The sequence below is a fragment of the Lissotriton helveticus genome, chromosome 1_1 (assembly GCF_964261635.1).
Source record: "Lissotriton helveticus chromosome 1_1, aLisHel1.1, whole genome shotgun sequence".
Classification (NCBI taxonomy): domain Eukaryota; kingdom Metazoa; phylum Chordata; class Amphibia; order Caudata; family Salamandridae; genus Lissotriton; species Lissotriton helveticus.
Genome location: NC_136057.1, coordinates 2042388850 through 2042403949, shown reverse-complemented (window position 1 = coordinate 2042403949; position 15100 = coordinate 2042388850).

Sequence of the window (15100 nt, the reverse complement as noted above, 5' to 3'; positions counted from 1 at the left end):
GAAGGTTTAGGGACTGGCAAGTGGGTGCACTTGCCCAGTCAACATGACAGTTACCAACTGCACACAGGCACTGCGGTGGCAGGCCTGAGACACCGTTTTAGGACTACTCAGGTGGGGGGCACAATCAGTGCAGCAAGCCCACTAGTAACATTTGAATCACCAGCCCCGGCACACTCAGTGTACTTTACTAGGGACCTACTTGTAAAACAAATCTGCCAATCATGGATAACCAATCATAATAACAATTTATACGGAGAGCATATGCGCTTTAGCACTGATCAGCAGTGGTAAAGTGCCCAGAGTCCTATACCCAACAACCACGGGTCAGGAAAAACAAAGGAGTAAGAAGCTAAAAGTTTGGGGATAACCCTGCAAGAAGAGCTATTTCCAACATGGCTTAATTTATATTAGAAGGTTTTTTTGACAGGTCTACTTGCAAAAGTGTGGCTATGCAAGTAGGTCAGAAGCCACGTTTTCTTTTTCAACCTAGTAGATGACACATGTCTATCTTCAGTCCATAGATGACCTTTAACTTTCATATCATTGATGCGTTTCCCGAACCATTTACTATGACGTTCTTGGAATGTTAAATACATCAGTTTGTGATTGGGCAAATTTACCCTGTTTGTAAGCATCACAGCAACTACATTGGGCTTTGGAGAGTGTAGAGTTCAAACACCAGCAATACCTGTCAGCAAGAAATCTGGTGGGTGTGCAAAAAGAGACATTCCTTTCCAATTCAGAAGAGCCATCAATTCCTAGCTTTTACCCAAGAGTGTCCTGTGCAGGTAAGAGCCGGTAGGGCGGGGTGGAGGGAGTGGGAGGGGCTAGACAGACGACGACGAGGGAAAATGAAATACATTTCCCTCGTCATTATCTGTTGAGTCCCCCCCCACCCTGGCCCACCGCTCTTACCTCCACAGTTCATTGCTGCTTTTCCCTAACCTAGGCTCAAGTTCCTGTAAGGCCACAGCTCCCACACATTTTTATAAGCTGCTGGAAAACTTATACTCGCATGTCTTTGCTCACACAACGCTGTATCAAATTTGGAGCACACTTTTTAGTCATTTTTCAAAACACTCAGTACTAATAGATACAAAAACACCAAAACCCTTCTCTCATCTATGTGCCTCAAGCTCAGTTGTTGATCCTGATGTACAAAGTGCTTTTGTATTGAGAAAAAATATAGGAAAGTGCTTTAGAAATGCTGGAATACAACATAAAATGATGTTCGCCCAAAGGATACCACTAACAGCCACATGTATAGTCTCGTCCTAAGAAGAAATTGGGGAAAGTTTCTGAACTGTTTTCTTTAAATTCCTTAATCTTTCAGAATACATTAACCAGGACCACTAGAATCATGCAATAAAAAGGGCCAAACTATGCAATAGACTTGATTAACTAAGGTGGCAACGAAAGGCAAATTATGTGGTGTAATGTGGCATTTTTTGTGGTAGTGTGGCTTGATTATTTTACCATTGTTACACATGTTGACACTGTTTGGTAAAGGTTTAATCTTGTTAGTACCAGTTTAAAACAATAAACAACAGACATTTGTTATTCAGGCGCTGCGGAATATGCTAAATAGTATTATTACAAAGTGCATTTTTAGGCCTGAATTGAAGGCTTAGCTGCTGGCTAATAGTGCGTGATTAACAAAATAAGAACTTTAAGAAGCACTGTAGTGAGAGGAGCTTGTATCTCCAGAAAGTTGATTTTCTTGAATACCACATTTGATTTACCAGATGTTGTGTGCTTATACTGGTAAAGAATGCTTATATTGCACCTTTTGCTTTGCAGGAAACCCTATGCTCAGTACAGCAGGACTCAGTTGGGTATGATGACAAGTCAATGATCAAGGCAATATGCCTGATGTGTTTTAAAAAAAAAGTTATGACACATAGTAAGTCTGATACTTTTATTTTGAAATACACCTATGTTAAAGAAATTGTCATTAGAGGGAGGATTGTTATTACACTGTTATAAGCCATACAGAGGTATTGTATTACATGCAATTTCATAGATTACTATACTGGCACGGGATGTGGTGTTTTTGCCACTTCTGATAAACCCCGTGAGGTAGTAGATGTGCACCGTACAATCTTCATGTTGGCTTGCCAACTATAATATTCGTAATTTTATGATTCTATGCCTGATTGTTGCCTTATGCAAGAGCTTTTGCAAAATACAGTAGGCCCTAGGTGTTTATGGCGAAAAGTCAATTATGAAAGTCAAAAGCCTGATCGGTTGAGATGGAAAAGTAATGACTGAAAGTCTGAAATGTTTATTATGAACATTCATGACAAAAGCAGTAGGCCAAACGTATTTAACGAGAAACACATATGTTAGGCCAGTAAGACTTTATGGGTATCATTTTATTACATGGTGGTAAACCTGTAGGTATTTTGCTAAACAGAATCCCAGATAATACGATAGTGGGAAAGGGTTTCTGCGTGTGTTACTCCCTCTGGCAAATACTGTCGTTGAAATATTTACTTTGCTAGGAATTTCTGTTCGGCACCCATAAGAGGGGTTGCATATTGTGTTGCACACTGTAATTTTGTTCATATTTAGAATGTTATGACTGCATGACTGATGGTTGCATTGTGGAAGAACCAATGTTCGAATTAGCAAGCTTCAGTTGTTTATGGTGAAAAGCAAATTATAAAGGCTATATGCCTGATTGATTAATTAGTAAAAGTTATGTCAGATGCCATATTCCTGATCTGATTGTCATAAAGAGTGATAGAAAGGAAATAAGACAGACTTATGAAAAAAATATGTTGAAGACAATTTGCCTCTGGGGTCACCCTTTGAGGTTATATAGTCCGCCTATTCAGGGAGTACTTCCCTGCATTGGACTATAGGAATATGGATAGTATGATCCAGAAAGAATATTGTTTTCCATTCCATCTCCCCATGAATGATTCACCCCCTCGATTCCCATTGACAATACTGATTTATGTTTGTAGTTTTCTCCTGAGGCAAGAGAACTTCCAGGCAGCCCATCCAAGGTTACCGATCAAAGTTCCTGGAGGTGAGTTCTTTGTCTAATCAGATTTCTTCCATGAGACAGTGTTTAGTGTAATGCCCAGCACAAGTCAGCATTCTAGTGCTGAGCCTGTATCTACACTGAACACCCACCCACCACTGATGTCACTGGTCAGGTGACACAGTACTAATAAAAGAGGCCGAGCCCACGTGCTCTGGGCCAGTTGCACCAGACCTCCAGTGTGTCCTGCGTCAGTGTATGTGTGCCTGACAGCATGAGGGCCTAGGGCCCACCACAGCCCTTTACATTGGCGACGAGAGCGGAGCTGTGCCCAGCGTGCCACAGCCAAAGGAAAAATTGATAGGAAAACGGAAAGGGGAGCTGCCTGCTGCAAATAAGGCACACCCCTAGGAAGACTCAAGCCGGCCGCCGAGAGGCCCACGAGGCGTGTGAAGAGCCCCGGGCCTGGAGAAGGAGGAGGTGCCGTGGTGGTGCCCCGAAGCAAACACGGACCGGCCAGAGCCCACCTGTACCGGCCGTAAGTGAGCCTGAATAATAGTGCGGACCGACCGGAGCCCACCCGCGTCGGCCGCGAATGTGCCCACGTATGCTGAGACCAACGCGGAGCCCACCCGCGTGGTCGAACAGGCCCGTTGGCCGAAGGTGAGCCCAAGCGCAATGAGGCTAGCGAGAGCCCACCTCGCTGCACCCCGCCGAAGCGTACACTGACTCCCCCGCCGCGCAGCGTGTGATCCCGAGGCTGCAGAGGCGGGCTGAATGTGCCCGCAGCGTGTGAAGAGCTGCCAGGCACTGTCCCTGCAAGCGGAGCCCACCCGCTATGAACGATAAGCAGTAACTGTGCCCGTAATTAAGCAAGGCTCGCGGAGCCCACCCGCGGCCTGCCTGCAGCGTCTGCTGTCCCCCGCCGCGCCGCGTGTGACGAGAGACGGCCGCGGCGAGGGTGAAGGACAGTTAAGTAAAGCAGCGCCAGCGGAGCCCACCCGCGGCCTGCCTGAAGTGTCCTCTGATGTGAAAGGCCGAGCGGAGCCTACCCGCACCGGCCACTGTCGGGCCGCAACTAAACTGCCCCACCAGCGCGACCAGACACGCGGAGCCCACCCGCGTGAAGGGAAGAGTCCACGGACCAAGTGCGGGCAAAGCGGAGCCCGCCGTCAGCGGTAGGAGCAAAAGAAATGGCGGCCTTGAGCTAGCGCCGACGGCGAGAACTACTGCGGAGCCCACCCGCATTACCAGCGCGCTGTGCAGGGCGTCAGGGCAGCCACATCAATTTACAAATAAAGCAGCGCCAGCAGAGCCCACCCGCGGCCTGCAGCAGCATTGTCTGTCCCCCGCCGCGCAGCGTGTATGCCCTGAGGCTGCGGCGGCGGGGTGAATGTACTGTGAAAAGGTAGTGGAAGTGGAACTCAGCCCGGTAAGGTTCGCAGCGGGAAGGGAGCTGCCAGGGCCGACCTGAACAGACGGGGCGGCGAGAACTAATAGCCCGACAGCAGCCCCACACTAACCCCCCCCCCCGTGCAGCCCAAGGACTGAAAGCCTGGGGCGAGGGGTGAAAAGAAAAAAAAAAAAAAGGTCAGGAAAACAAGAAGGGAGCACAACTCACCAGAGGGGAGGCAGAGATGTCCATGTGTCCTGAGAAGACGAATGGGAAGTGGAGTCTCAGGGGACAGTCAGACCTGAGCACACAGCAGAGAGTTCGAAGGCTGCTGCCGAACCCAGCCTGAAAGGGAAAGTACATGGCCCATCGAGTGAGGAAACTGCTCAAGACAGGGATCTGGAATAGAATAGAGGTAGCACTGCCATCTAGTGGCTGGAGGGAGCAATTACAGGCAAAGGAAGGATCCCAAGGAATAGGAACAAGCCTTGGACGAACCAACAGAAAGTAATCTAGACAGGAAAGCCTGCAGCGACCAGAAACGCGCAAGGAGGCTGTGCCAGAAGAATAGAAGAAAGGAACAGTGTTGTATACAAGCCAACCCTGAAGGAAGGTCAAGGGGACAGGCAGTAGAGGACTGGCACAGCAACGCCACGCAGCAACGCAAACTTGGCGCAGCGACGCCACACGGCACCAAAAGGAGTAGGAGGAGGATCTAGAGTGCGACACGGCCAGGTGCTGCGCAAGGTGAAAAGACAGTGACAGTGGTCAAGTGCAGGAAAGCGCAGGAACTCTCCAGAAAGCGCAAGGAAGAAGCCAGGAGACAGCGCAGGAACGCGACAGGAACTCTCCAGAAAGCGCAAGGAAGACACCAGGAGACAGCGCAGGAACGCGACAGGAACTCTCCAGAAAGCGCAAGGAAGACACCAGGAGACAGCGCAGGTACTCTCCAGAAAGCGTGAGGAAGACGCCAGGAAACCGCGCAGGAATGCGACAGGAGTGCAAGAATTCCACATCCCGCACGACAGGACCGCGCAGCACTGCGCCGGAACGTGCCAGGAGAACCAGGAATCAGGCGCGCCAAAGTGACGCTACACCGCAACGCGCCAAAGACACCGGGACGGTGAATAGCGACCAGGAAAAGATAGCACAGCTTGACGACTCATGCCGAAGGTGAAAGCCGACCACCCAGTATGGTCGCCGAGGAAAGAAAAGAAGCAATTGAGAAGATAGCGACAACCGGTTCAGTCACTAGAAGAAAAGACCAATGTCTGAGAGCCATGCCCAGAACAGAGAGATACAGGTGGAGTGCACGCTACCTGGAGAAGACTGGCTGGGAAGACCAAGGCAGTACAGTGACCAGATCACGTCGGCAGAAGGAACAGGAAGAAGAAGGGCGTGACGCCATAAAGAAAAGGAAAATGGAACAGTAGAAAAGGTTGTGACGCTAACCCTGGGAAGTGAGTGACAAGAAGACAGTGTCCTAGGACTAGGACAAGACCAGGATGACACGTGCAGAGGGCCGCACTGCATGGGGAAGCCTGGCTAGAGAAGATGAAGAAAAGGGGACCAGGGTACGTCGTGAGAAGAGGAGATGAGAAGAAGGAAGATCGGAGTGGCACACCGCCACCCAGGAAAGGAAGAAAGGAGAAATCGAAATGGTACGCTGCCACTGCAAGAAGAAGCCGCCCCTGCGGAAAGAAGCAAGGTGACAAGCATTGGAACACCTGAGTGCAAGGGAAGACAAGACTGGTAAGAGCACCGGCAGCACAGACCAAAGACAACCACCTACGAGCCGTCCATCCACATGGCGATCGCAGAAGAGAGCAAGCTAGACGGTTGGCGATATCTACCTCTGGAGTTTGAGCGGAAGATTGGATGGCGAGACTACTCAGGCCTCCGGAAGTTGAGGACCTGACCACCTCGCACCAGCCCGTGGCAAACCAGAATCAGAGGCCTCGAGGGACTCTGGTGGCAGCAAGTCCCGCACAGGTGTCAGGGCTCAGACTAGAATTGCTTTCTCTTACCGAGTCTTGCACAGGAACAGAGATGCTAGGTCCCAAATCCCTCTTAGCAATGCAGTAAGGTCTTTATCAGAACCTTCCAGTCATTACCTCAAGGGACGGGGGAATTGGATAAAATAATAAACAGAGAACTGGTCCAGAATTAACTTCTTTCTTCAGTTATTTGCCAGCGTTCCTCTATTCTTTCTTGGGAACCTGTAAATTAATATACCGTTATACTCTACATCTTTTTCCTATCATTTTGTAATATTCTGACTTGTATGTATACTTCACCCACCCTGGCTATCCTGGACTCTAGCTTCTCTTCGTCTTCTTGGTTGTGTGAATAATCTTCCTCATCTGACAGTAGTACTATTCAGAATAAATAACAAATTAGCTTCTGGTCTTATGCTACCTATACTCTCTATTATCTAATGTAGTAAGTGCACTTACTTCACTGATCAGAAGAGATGTCTTTTATATCTGGGGTTCTGTTATCTATTTTCTAAGCCTTTTATTTTCTGTACAATATCTGCCATCAATTCCTCTAATTGTTCTTATGTTTTTTGCAGATTCTGTGGCTGAGAATTCATCCAAAGGTATATGGCAGGTGAGTATTTACACATATAATGCTGACATTATGCGTTAAGTCTTTTCTTTGTGCTAGACACTTTTAACTCTTGTAACCTTCTCTTACACGTGCCTTTCCTGCTTTTTCAGTTCTTGGGAACCGGCACTGTATTTCACATGACAGGTACGTTTTTTTTTTTCAGCAATACACTTAAGTCTTTTTATAATATACTTTCACTTAGCTCTGATTGCAGAAATAGCCTTTGCACGCCAGCGTTGTCACTCTTGGGCTAATTCGTCTCTCCGACCTGAACGCTACTCGGTTTCTTCAAATGCCGACGTCGATGACCCTTCAGCTTCCGAAAAACGCCGTCGCTTCAAAACTCCCTTTCTTTTTACTCGCGCTGGAATGCACGCGCAGTATCTACTACGAACTCTGAAAATATTCTATATTCGAAAACTTGAACTCGAACTGTTGGGATGACTAGGGAAATTCTACTTGTATTCGGGCTCCTTCAAAATAAGTCTACTCATGTGGGTTTCTGTGGTGAAGTGCGCAGATAACAGAGCGCTCGCGCATCACCTTATCTTCCCCGCAGCTGCATAGAACGTCTAGACCGCCACCTCATTCCGAGGCGAGGGCACTTCAGCGGCTATCTTGGTTCTCCAGCAATTCACTAAAGTGGACCAAGAATTGGCCTCATGCATTCCGGGGTAGGCTCGAGTGAATGTTACGCTACCAACCACAGAAGCTGATCTTTGGGTCCTGACAGTACCCCCCAACAAGGCAGGTTCTCTCTCCCGGGGCTTCAGGGGATACCGCTGATGAAAAGACTTAAGTAACCTAGGGGCATGAACATCCTCACTCAGCTCCCAAGATCGTTCTTCTGGTCCATAACCTTTCCAGTCTATTAGATGGTACAATTTTCCTCTGGATCTCTTTGAATCTAAGATCTCTTTAACTTCGAACTAAGTTCCTGTCTCTAACTGGATTGGTTTTGGAGGTGATTGGATTCTCAATTCTTTGGAAGCCTTCTTTAGCAAAGAAACATGAAAAACCGGGTGGATTCTCAACCCTGTGGTTAACTTCAACTGATAAGTGACCTGATTAACCTGTTCCTCTATTGGATATGGACCAATAAAACGGGGTTGAAATTTTCCATTTCCTTTTAATCTTAGGTTCTTTGTGCTTAGCCAAACTCGGTCTCCGGTTGTTAGGGAAGGACCTTCTCTCCTTTTTCGATCCGCATAGCTCTTGTATTTTTCCTTAGCTACCTTGAGATTGTTCACTGCCTGATGCTGTATTTGACGTAGTTGTGTGATTACTTCTTTGACTGCGGGGACGGATATATCCGTTTGTCGAATGGTAGCATTCGGATGTCTGCCATAGTTCAAGAAAAAGGGAGAGTAGCCAGTTGAACTATTCTTTGCATTATTGTGGGCAAACTCCGCTGTCCACAGGTAATCTGACCAATTCCCTCCTTCTTTCAGAAGAATCAATTGCAGATATTGTTCTAGTTCTTGATTAACCCTCTCTGTCTGCCCATCAGTTTCAGGGTGATAGCTAGTGGAGTACCTGACCTCCGTACCTAGTCCCTCCAAAAAGGCCTTCCAGAAATGCGACACAAACTGAGAACCTCTGTCTGATATTACAATCTTGGGTATTCCGTGTAATTTAACTATCTGGGAACTGAAGTGGGTGGCTACCTGTTTGGCGGTTGGAATCCTTTTTAATGCAGTAAAATGGGCCATTTTGGAGAAGGCATCCACCACTACAAGAATGGTATCATATCCTTGACTAATGGGTAATTAAGTGATCAGATCAAGGGTTACTGTGTGCCATGGGTAAGGAGGAGTGGGTAAGGGTTGCAACAGGCCCTTTGGAGTTTGCCGTTCGGACTTTCCCTGAGCGCAGATTTCACATGACTTAACATACCTCTCAATATCTGAAGTCATCTTGGGCCACCAATAGTGTCTCTTTATTAATTCCTCTGTCTTGGCTTCTCCCTTATGTCCGGCCATCTTGTCATCATGGTTCTCGCGCATAACTTGTTTTTGTAGCTCTGCAGTGGGAACATATAAAGCATCACGATAGTAAGGCAGTTGTCGAATTATCCTCCTATTCGAATCTTCTTCTGTCCACTCCTGCATGGCGTCTGGACTCATAACCTTAGAGATATCTTCTTCTAAGCCAATTGAGGTTGTGACTCCAATAATCTTTTCACTAGGAATGATTGGTTGATTCTCCGTGAAGGTTTTCTGAGCTTCTGTGCCTAATCTGGATAAGGCATCCGCCTTTCCATTCTGGGCTCCGGGACGATATGTAATTACGAAATCATAGTCGGCAAAATACAAAGACCATCTCAACTGCTGGGGAGTAAGGGTTCTAGCAGTCTTTAAGAACTTCAAATTGCGGTGATCTGTGAACACCATCACCTGATGTTGGGCCCCCATCAAATAATGTCGCCATTCCTTAAAGGCATCTTTGATAGCCAATAATTCCTTCTCTGTGATGGTGTAGTTGATTTCTGCCTGAGTCAGCTTCCTGGATCGGTAAGCAACTGGATGTAACTGACCCGTGGTCTTATGTCGCTGGGAGAGTACGCCCCCCACTGCTTGATCTGATGCATCTGTTTCCACATAAAAGGGTTACGTGGGGTCAGCATGTAACAAAACAGGCGCAGTGGTAAAGTCTTCTTTCAAGGACTGAAAAGCCTCTTCCGACTCCTTGGACCAATCAAACTTGGTTCCCTTTTTCAGCAGTTTAGTAAGGGGTAAAATCTTCCAAGAGAACTCCTTAATGAATCTCCGATAAAAGTTTGCAAATCCAATGAAACCTTGGACTTCTTTTACACTTGTTGGAGATTCCCAGTTCGTGACTGCTTCTACTTTTCGCTGGTCCATCAGTATTCCTGTGGGTGAAATGACAAAACCTAAGAATTCCACCTGTGAGACGTCGAAAGCGCATTTTTCCAACTTTACGAACAGCTTATTTTCTTGCAGTCTTCTCAAAACTCCCTTCACTTGTTCATGATGTTTCGCGACATCGGATGAATATATCAAAATATCATCTATGTAAACGATGGCACACTGGTCGATAAACTCCTTCAGGACGTCGTTGATGAAGTGTTGAAAGGCTGCTGGCGCATTGCATAAACCATAGGGCATCACCTGATATTCAAACAGCCCAAACCTAGTCCGAAATGCCGTCTTCCACTCATCTCCCTCACGCATTCGAACTAGATGGTACGCCCCCCTCAAATCCAATTTATTGTATATCTGGGCACCTTTCACTTGATCCAAAAGGACTGATATCAACGGTAGGGGATACCGGTTCTTCTTGGTGATCTTATTGATGGCTCTATAATCGATACACGACCGCAAGTCTCCTTCCTTTTTTGGCACGAAAAATAACGGAGATGAGACTGGGGACTGTGAAGGCCGAATAAACCCATTAGCTAAATACTTATCCAAGTACTCTTTCAAGTGATGGTGTTCTTTTTCCGTCAGAGCATACACACGACTGCAGGGTAGATTTGAACCTGGCTCGAATTCTATCTTACAGTCATAGGGCCGGTGTGGAGGTAATTGCTCAGCCTCCACTTCATTGAACACTTCTTTGAATTCTTTATACTCTTCAGGAACCTCTTGGACGTTTATCACACACATGGAGTGCCCAATGGAACATAGAGACAAGGCTGGATTGCTCTCCAAGGGTTTTTCTTTCATGCCAAAACAATTTTCGTGGCAATTGCTTGAATCCATCACGATGGTTCTGGAGCTCCAATCAATCGCTGGGTTGTGTTCAGTGAGCCACGGAAGTCCAAGAATTAACTGAAACTGTGGAGCGTCAATCAAATTAAACTGGATTTTTTCTTGGTGGCCGTCACTTGTAGACAATTGAATTACTTCTGTGTGGCTTACTATTGGTCCCGACGAAAGGTTGGTTCCGTCCACGGCCCGAACTGGCTCACTCTTTTTCTTCTGGATGGCTTGAATGCCCACTTTGGCTGCAAACTTTAGATCGCAGAAATTCCCAGTGGCACCAGAATCAATCATGACCGACACATCTGTCAAGGTTGTTTGTCTGAATCTCACTTCCATGGACAGATTCAAATGCGGAGCTGCCGACTGCAACGTATTTGCTACTTGATGTTCCTGTGGAGTCTTTTCTGAGATCGCACCCACCTGTTCAACTCCATCCACAGGTGGTGCCATTAGTTTTCCTTCGTCCTGAAGGTGTTTTTGGGTTTCTTCGGGCACTGCCTAACAAAATGCCCGTTGGATCCACAATACATACACAGGTTGCTTGCTCTCCTCTTATCCTTCTCTTCCTTGGATAGAGGTCCTCGTATCGTCCCGATCTGCATTGGCTCGGTTCCAGATTGAGCATCTGAACTTCTTGTGCGTTCCGATCGAGCTCGATCAAAATGGGGGACTATTGTTTTAAAGTCTTTTTTCTTTTCTCCTCTTCTTTCTCCTTGGCGGAAATCTATTTCCAAGACCAAATCTATCAAAGCTGAGATTTCCGTTGGTCGATTCGGAATTTGAGCTAAGGTGTCCTTTAACTCATCTCTTAAACCGCGGTAAAAAACTGCTGCCCTTTTGCTTTCTGGCCAGTTTGTTTCCACAATCAGCTTATTAAACTGGGCCAAGTACGCGATTAAATCTCGATTTCCTTGTCGCAGGTCGAATAGTTCGTTATCCACCACTTGTGATATTCTTCGTCTGTCGAATATCCGAAGGAATTCTTGTTTAAATTCTTCGAAGTTTTTCAATAAAGGATCTTCCCGGGTAACTAAAGGCATAGACCATGAGGCTGCATCCCCACTCAGATAAGAGAGTATGAAGGCCACCTTTGACTGCGCATCAGGGAATATCGAAGGGCGGCACATAAAATGTAAGGAGCATTGGGAAAGAAATATTGGCGCCTTCTGTGGATCCCCATTAAATCTCTCTGGGGCAGCTAAGGGTATAACTGGGGACAGGGAATGAATGACCTGAGTAGTTGACCTATTTGTGGCTTCTAATACAGGATTCATCGCCTCTCTCTCTAGGCTACTAGTCTGCCTTAATCTTATCGCTAGTTCAGCTGTCTCCTTCCTAGCACTGACCACCTCTTGTCTAAGGTTGCGATTTTCTTCCCTTACTGCTCCTAATTATTTCTGTATAGCATCTAGAATAGTTCCTAAAGATTGCATATCAATTCCTTCTGCCATCTCTGTTCGCGTGCGAAGGCAACTTGGGCACTTCACTCTGTCAGGGCTCAGACTAGAATTGCTTTCTCTTACCGAGTCTTGCACAGGAACAGAGATGCTAGGTCCCAAATCTCTCTTAGCAATGCAGTAAGGTCTTTATCAGAACCTTCCAGTCATTGCCTCAAGGGACGGGGGAATTGGATAAAATAATAAACAGAGAAGAGACTGGTCCAGAATGAACTTCTTTCTTCAGTTACTTGCCAGCGTTCCTCTATTCTTTCTTGGGAACCTGTAAATTAATATACCGTTATACTCTACATCTTTTTCCTATCATTTTGTAATATTCTGACTTGTATGTATACTTCACCCACCCTGGCTATCCTGGACTCTAGCTTCTCTTCGTCTTCTTGGTTGTGTGAATAATCTTCCTCATCTGACAGTAGTACTATTCAGAATAAATAACAAATTCGCTTCTGGTCTTATGATAGCTATACTCTCTATTATCTAATGTAGTAAGTGCACTTACTTCACTGATCAGAAGAGATGTCTTTTATATCTGGGGTTCTGTTATCTATTTTCGAAGCCTTTTATTTCTGTACAATATCTGCCATCAATTCCTCTAATTGTTCTCATGTTTTTTGCAGATTCTGTGGCTGAGAATTCATCCAAAGGTATATGGCAGGTGAGTATTTACACATATAATGCTGACATCATGCGTTAAGTCTTTTCTTTGTGCTAGACACTTTTAACTCTTGTAACCTTCTCTTACACGTGCCTTTCCTGCTTTTTCAGTTCTTGGGAACCGGCACTGTATTTCACATGACAGGTAAGTTTTTTTTTATCAGCAATACACTTAAGTCTTTTTATAATATACTTTCACTTAGCTCTGATTGCAGAAATAGCCTTTGCACACCAGCGTTGTCACTCCTGGGCTAATTCGTCTCTCCGACCTGAACGCTACTCGGTTTCTTCAAATGCCGACGTCGATGACCCTTCAGCTTCCGAAAAACGCCGTTGCTTCAAAACTCTGTTTCTTTTTACTCGCGCTGGAATGCACGCGCAGTATAGACTACGAACTCTGAAAATATTCTATATTCGAAAACTTGAACTCGAACTGTTGGGATGACTAGGGAAATTCTACTTGTATTCGGGCTCCTTCAAAATAAGTCTACTCATGTAGGTTTCTGTGGTGAAGTGCGCAGATAACAGAGCGCTCGCGCATTACCTTATCTTCCCCGCAGCTGCATAGAACGCCTAGACCGCCACCTCATTCCGAGGCGAGGGCACTTCAGCGGCCATCTTGGTTCTCCAGCAATTCACTAAAGTGGACCAAGAATTGGCCTCATGCATTCCGGGGTAGGCTCGAGTGAATGTTACGCTACCAACCACAGAAGCTGATCTTTGGGTCCTGACAACGGGAGACAGGTCTACCGATGCACGTCTGCAGGACCCAAGAGGATGAAAGCCTCGCGAGCAATGAAGAGAGTCGACAACTCAACCTTCAGGTGGAACTAGGACACGACGGTGAGGCTCGTGGAGCGCCGCGCTCACGGCCCGAAGGCTATGGTGGAGCAACACGACCAACAACACCAGTCCAGTGGAAGCCTGGCAAAGAGGTCCTCCCGGATATCTGGTGAGAGAGGAATACCGGAGAGAGGGACATCCTAGTGAGAGGGATGTGTGCACCTACTCTATTCACATGCCAAGAGTCAACACTAAAGCCTGCCCGGAAAAAAATATCACGGAGCCAGAAGAGAGAACAAAACCAGATGACTGTCGACACCTGTGTCATTCAGTTATCTCTCATCACCAACGGAGCAAAGCAAAGGCAGGGCTGAGAACAGCAGACAGACAGCACAGACAAAGAAAGAACCCGCCGAACAACTGCGAACTGTGCCACCGAGAACTATTAGTCCTGAACACAAGAACTGTAATGCCTGCGGTTTGCAAGCAGCCAAAGAGACTCATTTTGAAAGCACAAGTCCAATGTTATTTTCTGTGTTTTCTTTCCCCCACAGGTTTTTGGACTTTTTCTGTTTGGGTTAATTTTTAACCAATTTGGGAAGGGATGTAATGCCCAGCACAAGTCAGCATTCTAGTGCTGAGCCTGTATCTACACTGAACACCCACCCACCACTGATGTCACTGGTCAGGTGACAGAGTACTAATAAAAGAGGCCGAGCCCATGTGCTCTGGGCCAGTTGCACCAGACCTCCAGTGTGTCCTGTGTCAGTGTATGTGTGCCTGACAGCATGAGGGCCTAGGGCCCACCACAGCCCTTTACATTTAGGTGGTGGCAGCTCAGGGAGCATATTCTGTCACTTCAAAAGCTTGGCTACTGTTTCTCTCCTGGAAACAGATACCTTGCATATCAAGTACGAGGGACAAGTCCATTTTTGCTTCGATGCTCCGAAGGTAGTGGAGCTCTTGGAGAAAAGGCAGCACGTGAAATGATTGGCAGTTGTCATTGATCCCTCTTTCAGACACTCCTACCAGGACTTTCTGTAGGAATTAAATCACTTCAAGCATTTAGTGATAGATTTTGGCCTTATGCTTGCTATGGAGCCTCCTCTTCCGGGCTTTCTCTTTCTTCTTCACAGTGGTCTTCTTTATTTTGCTTAGGATCCTTTGGGCTCCGGGCCTCTGATTAATCTTTTGATGCCTTTTCATATTTTGGGTGAGGTGCATTTTGGCGGGAGTCTTTGCTCTGCTACATGAAGTGCTGAATTTCTTCCAAAGCAGGGAGGTGGTGAGTGGCCCGTGCTTCGGGCTTTGATTGGGTGGTGAGAGTCTCAGCTAGGTGGGGTGGGTGCGAGGGTCTTTTCTGTGGGGTGGGATCATGAAGGGGTCACAGGTCTTTTGCCTACAATGAGGAGTAAAATCTGGAGAGAAAAAGCAAAAAATTGGAGACTAGAAAGAGTTGCACGCCTAATAATGTGAACGG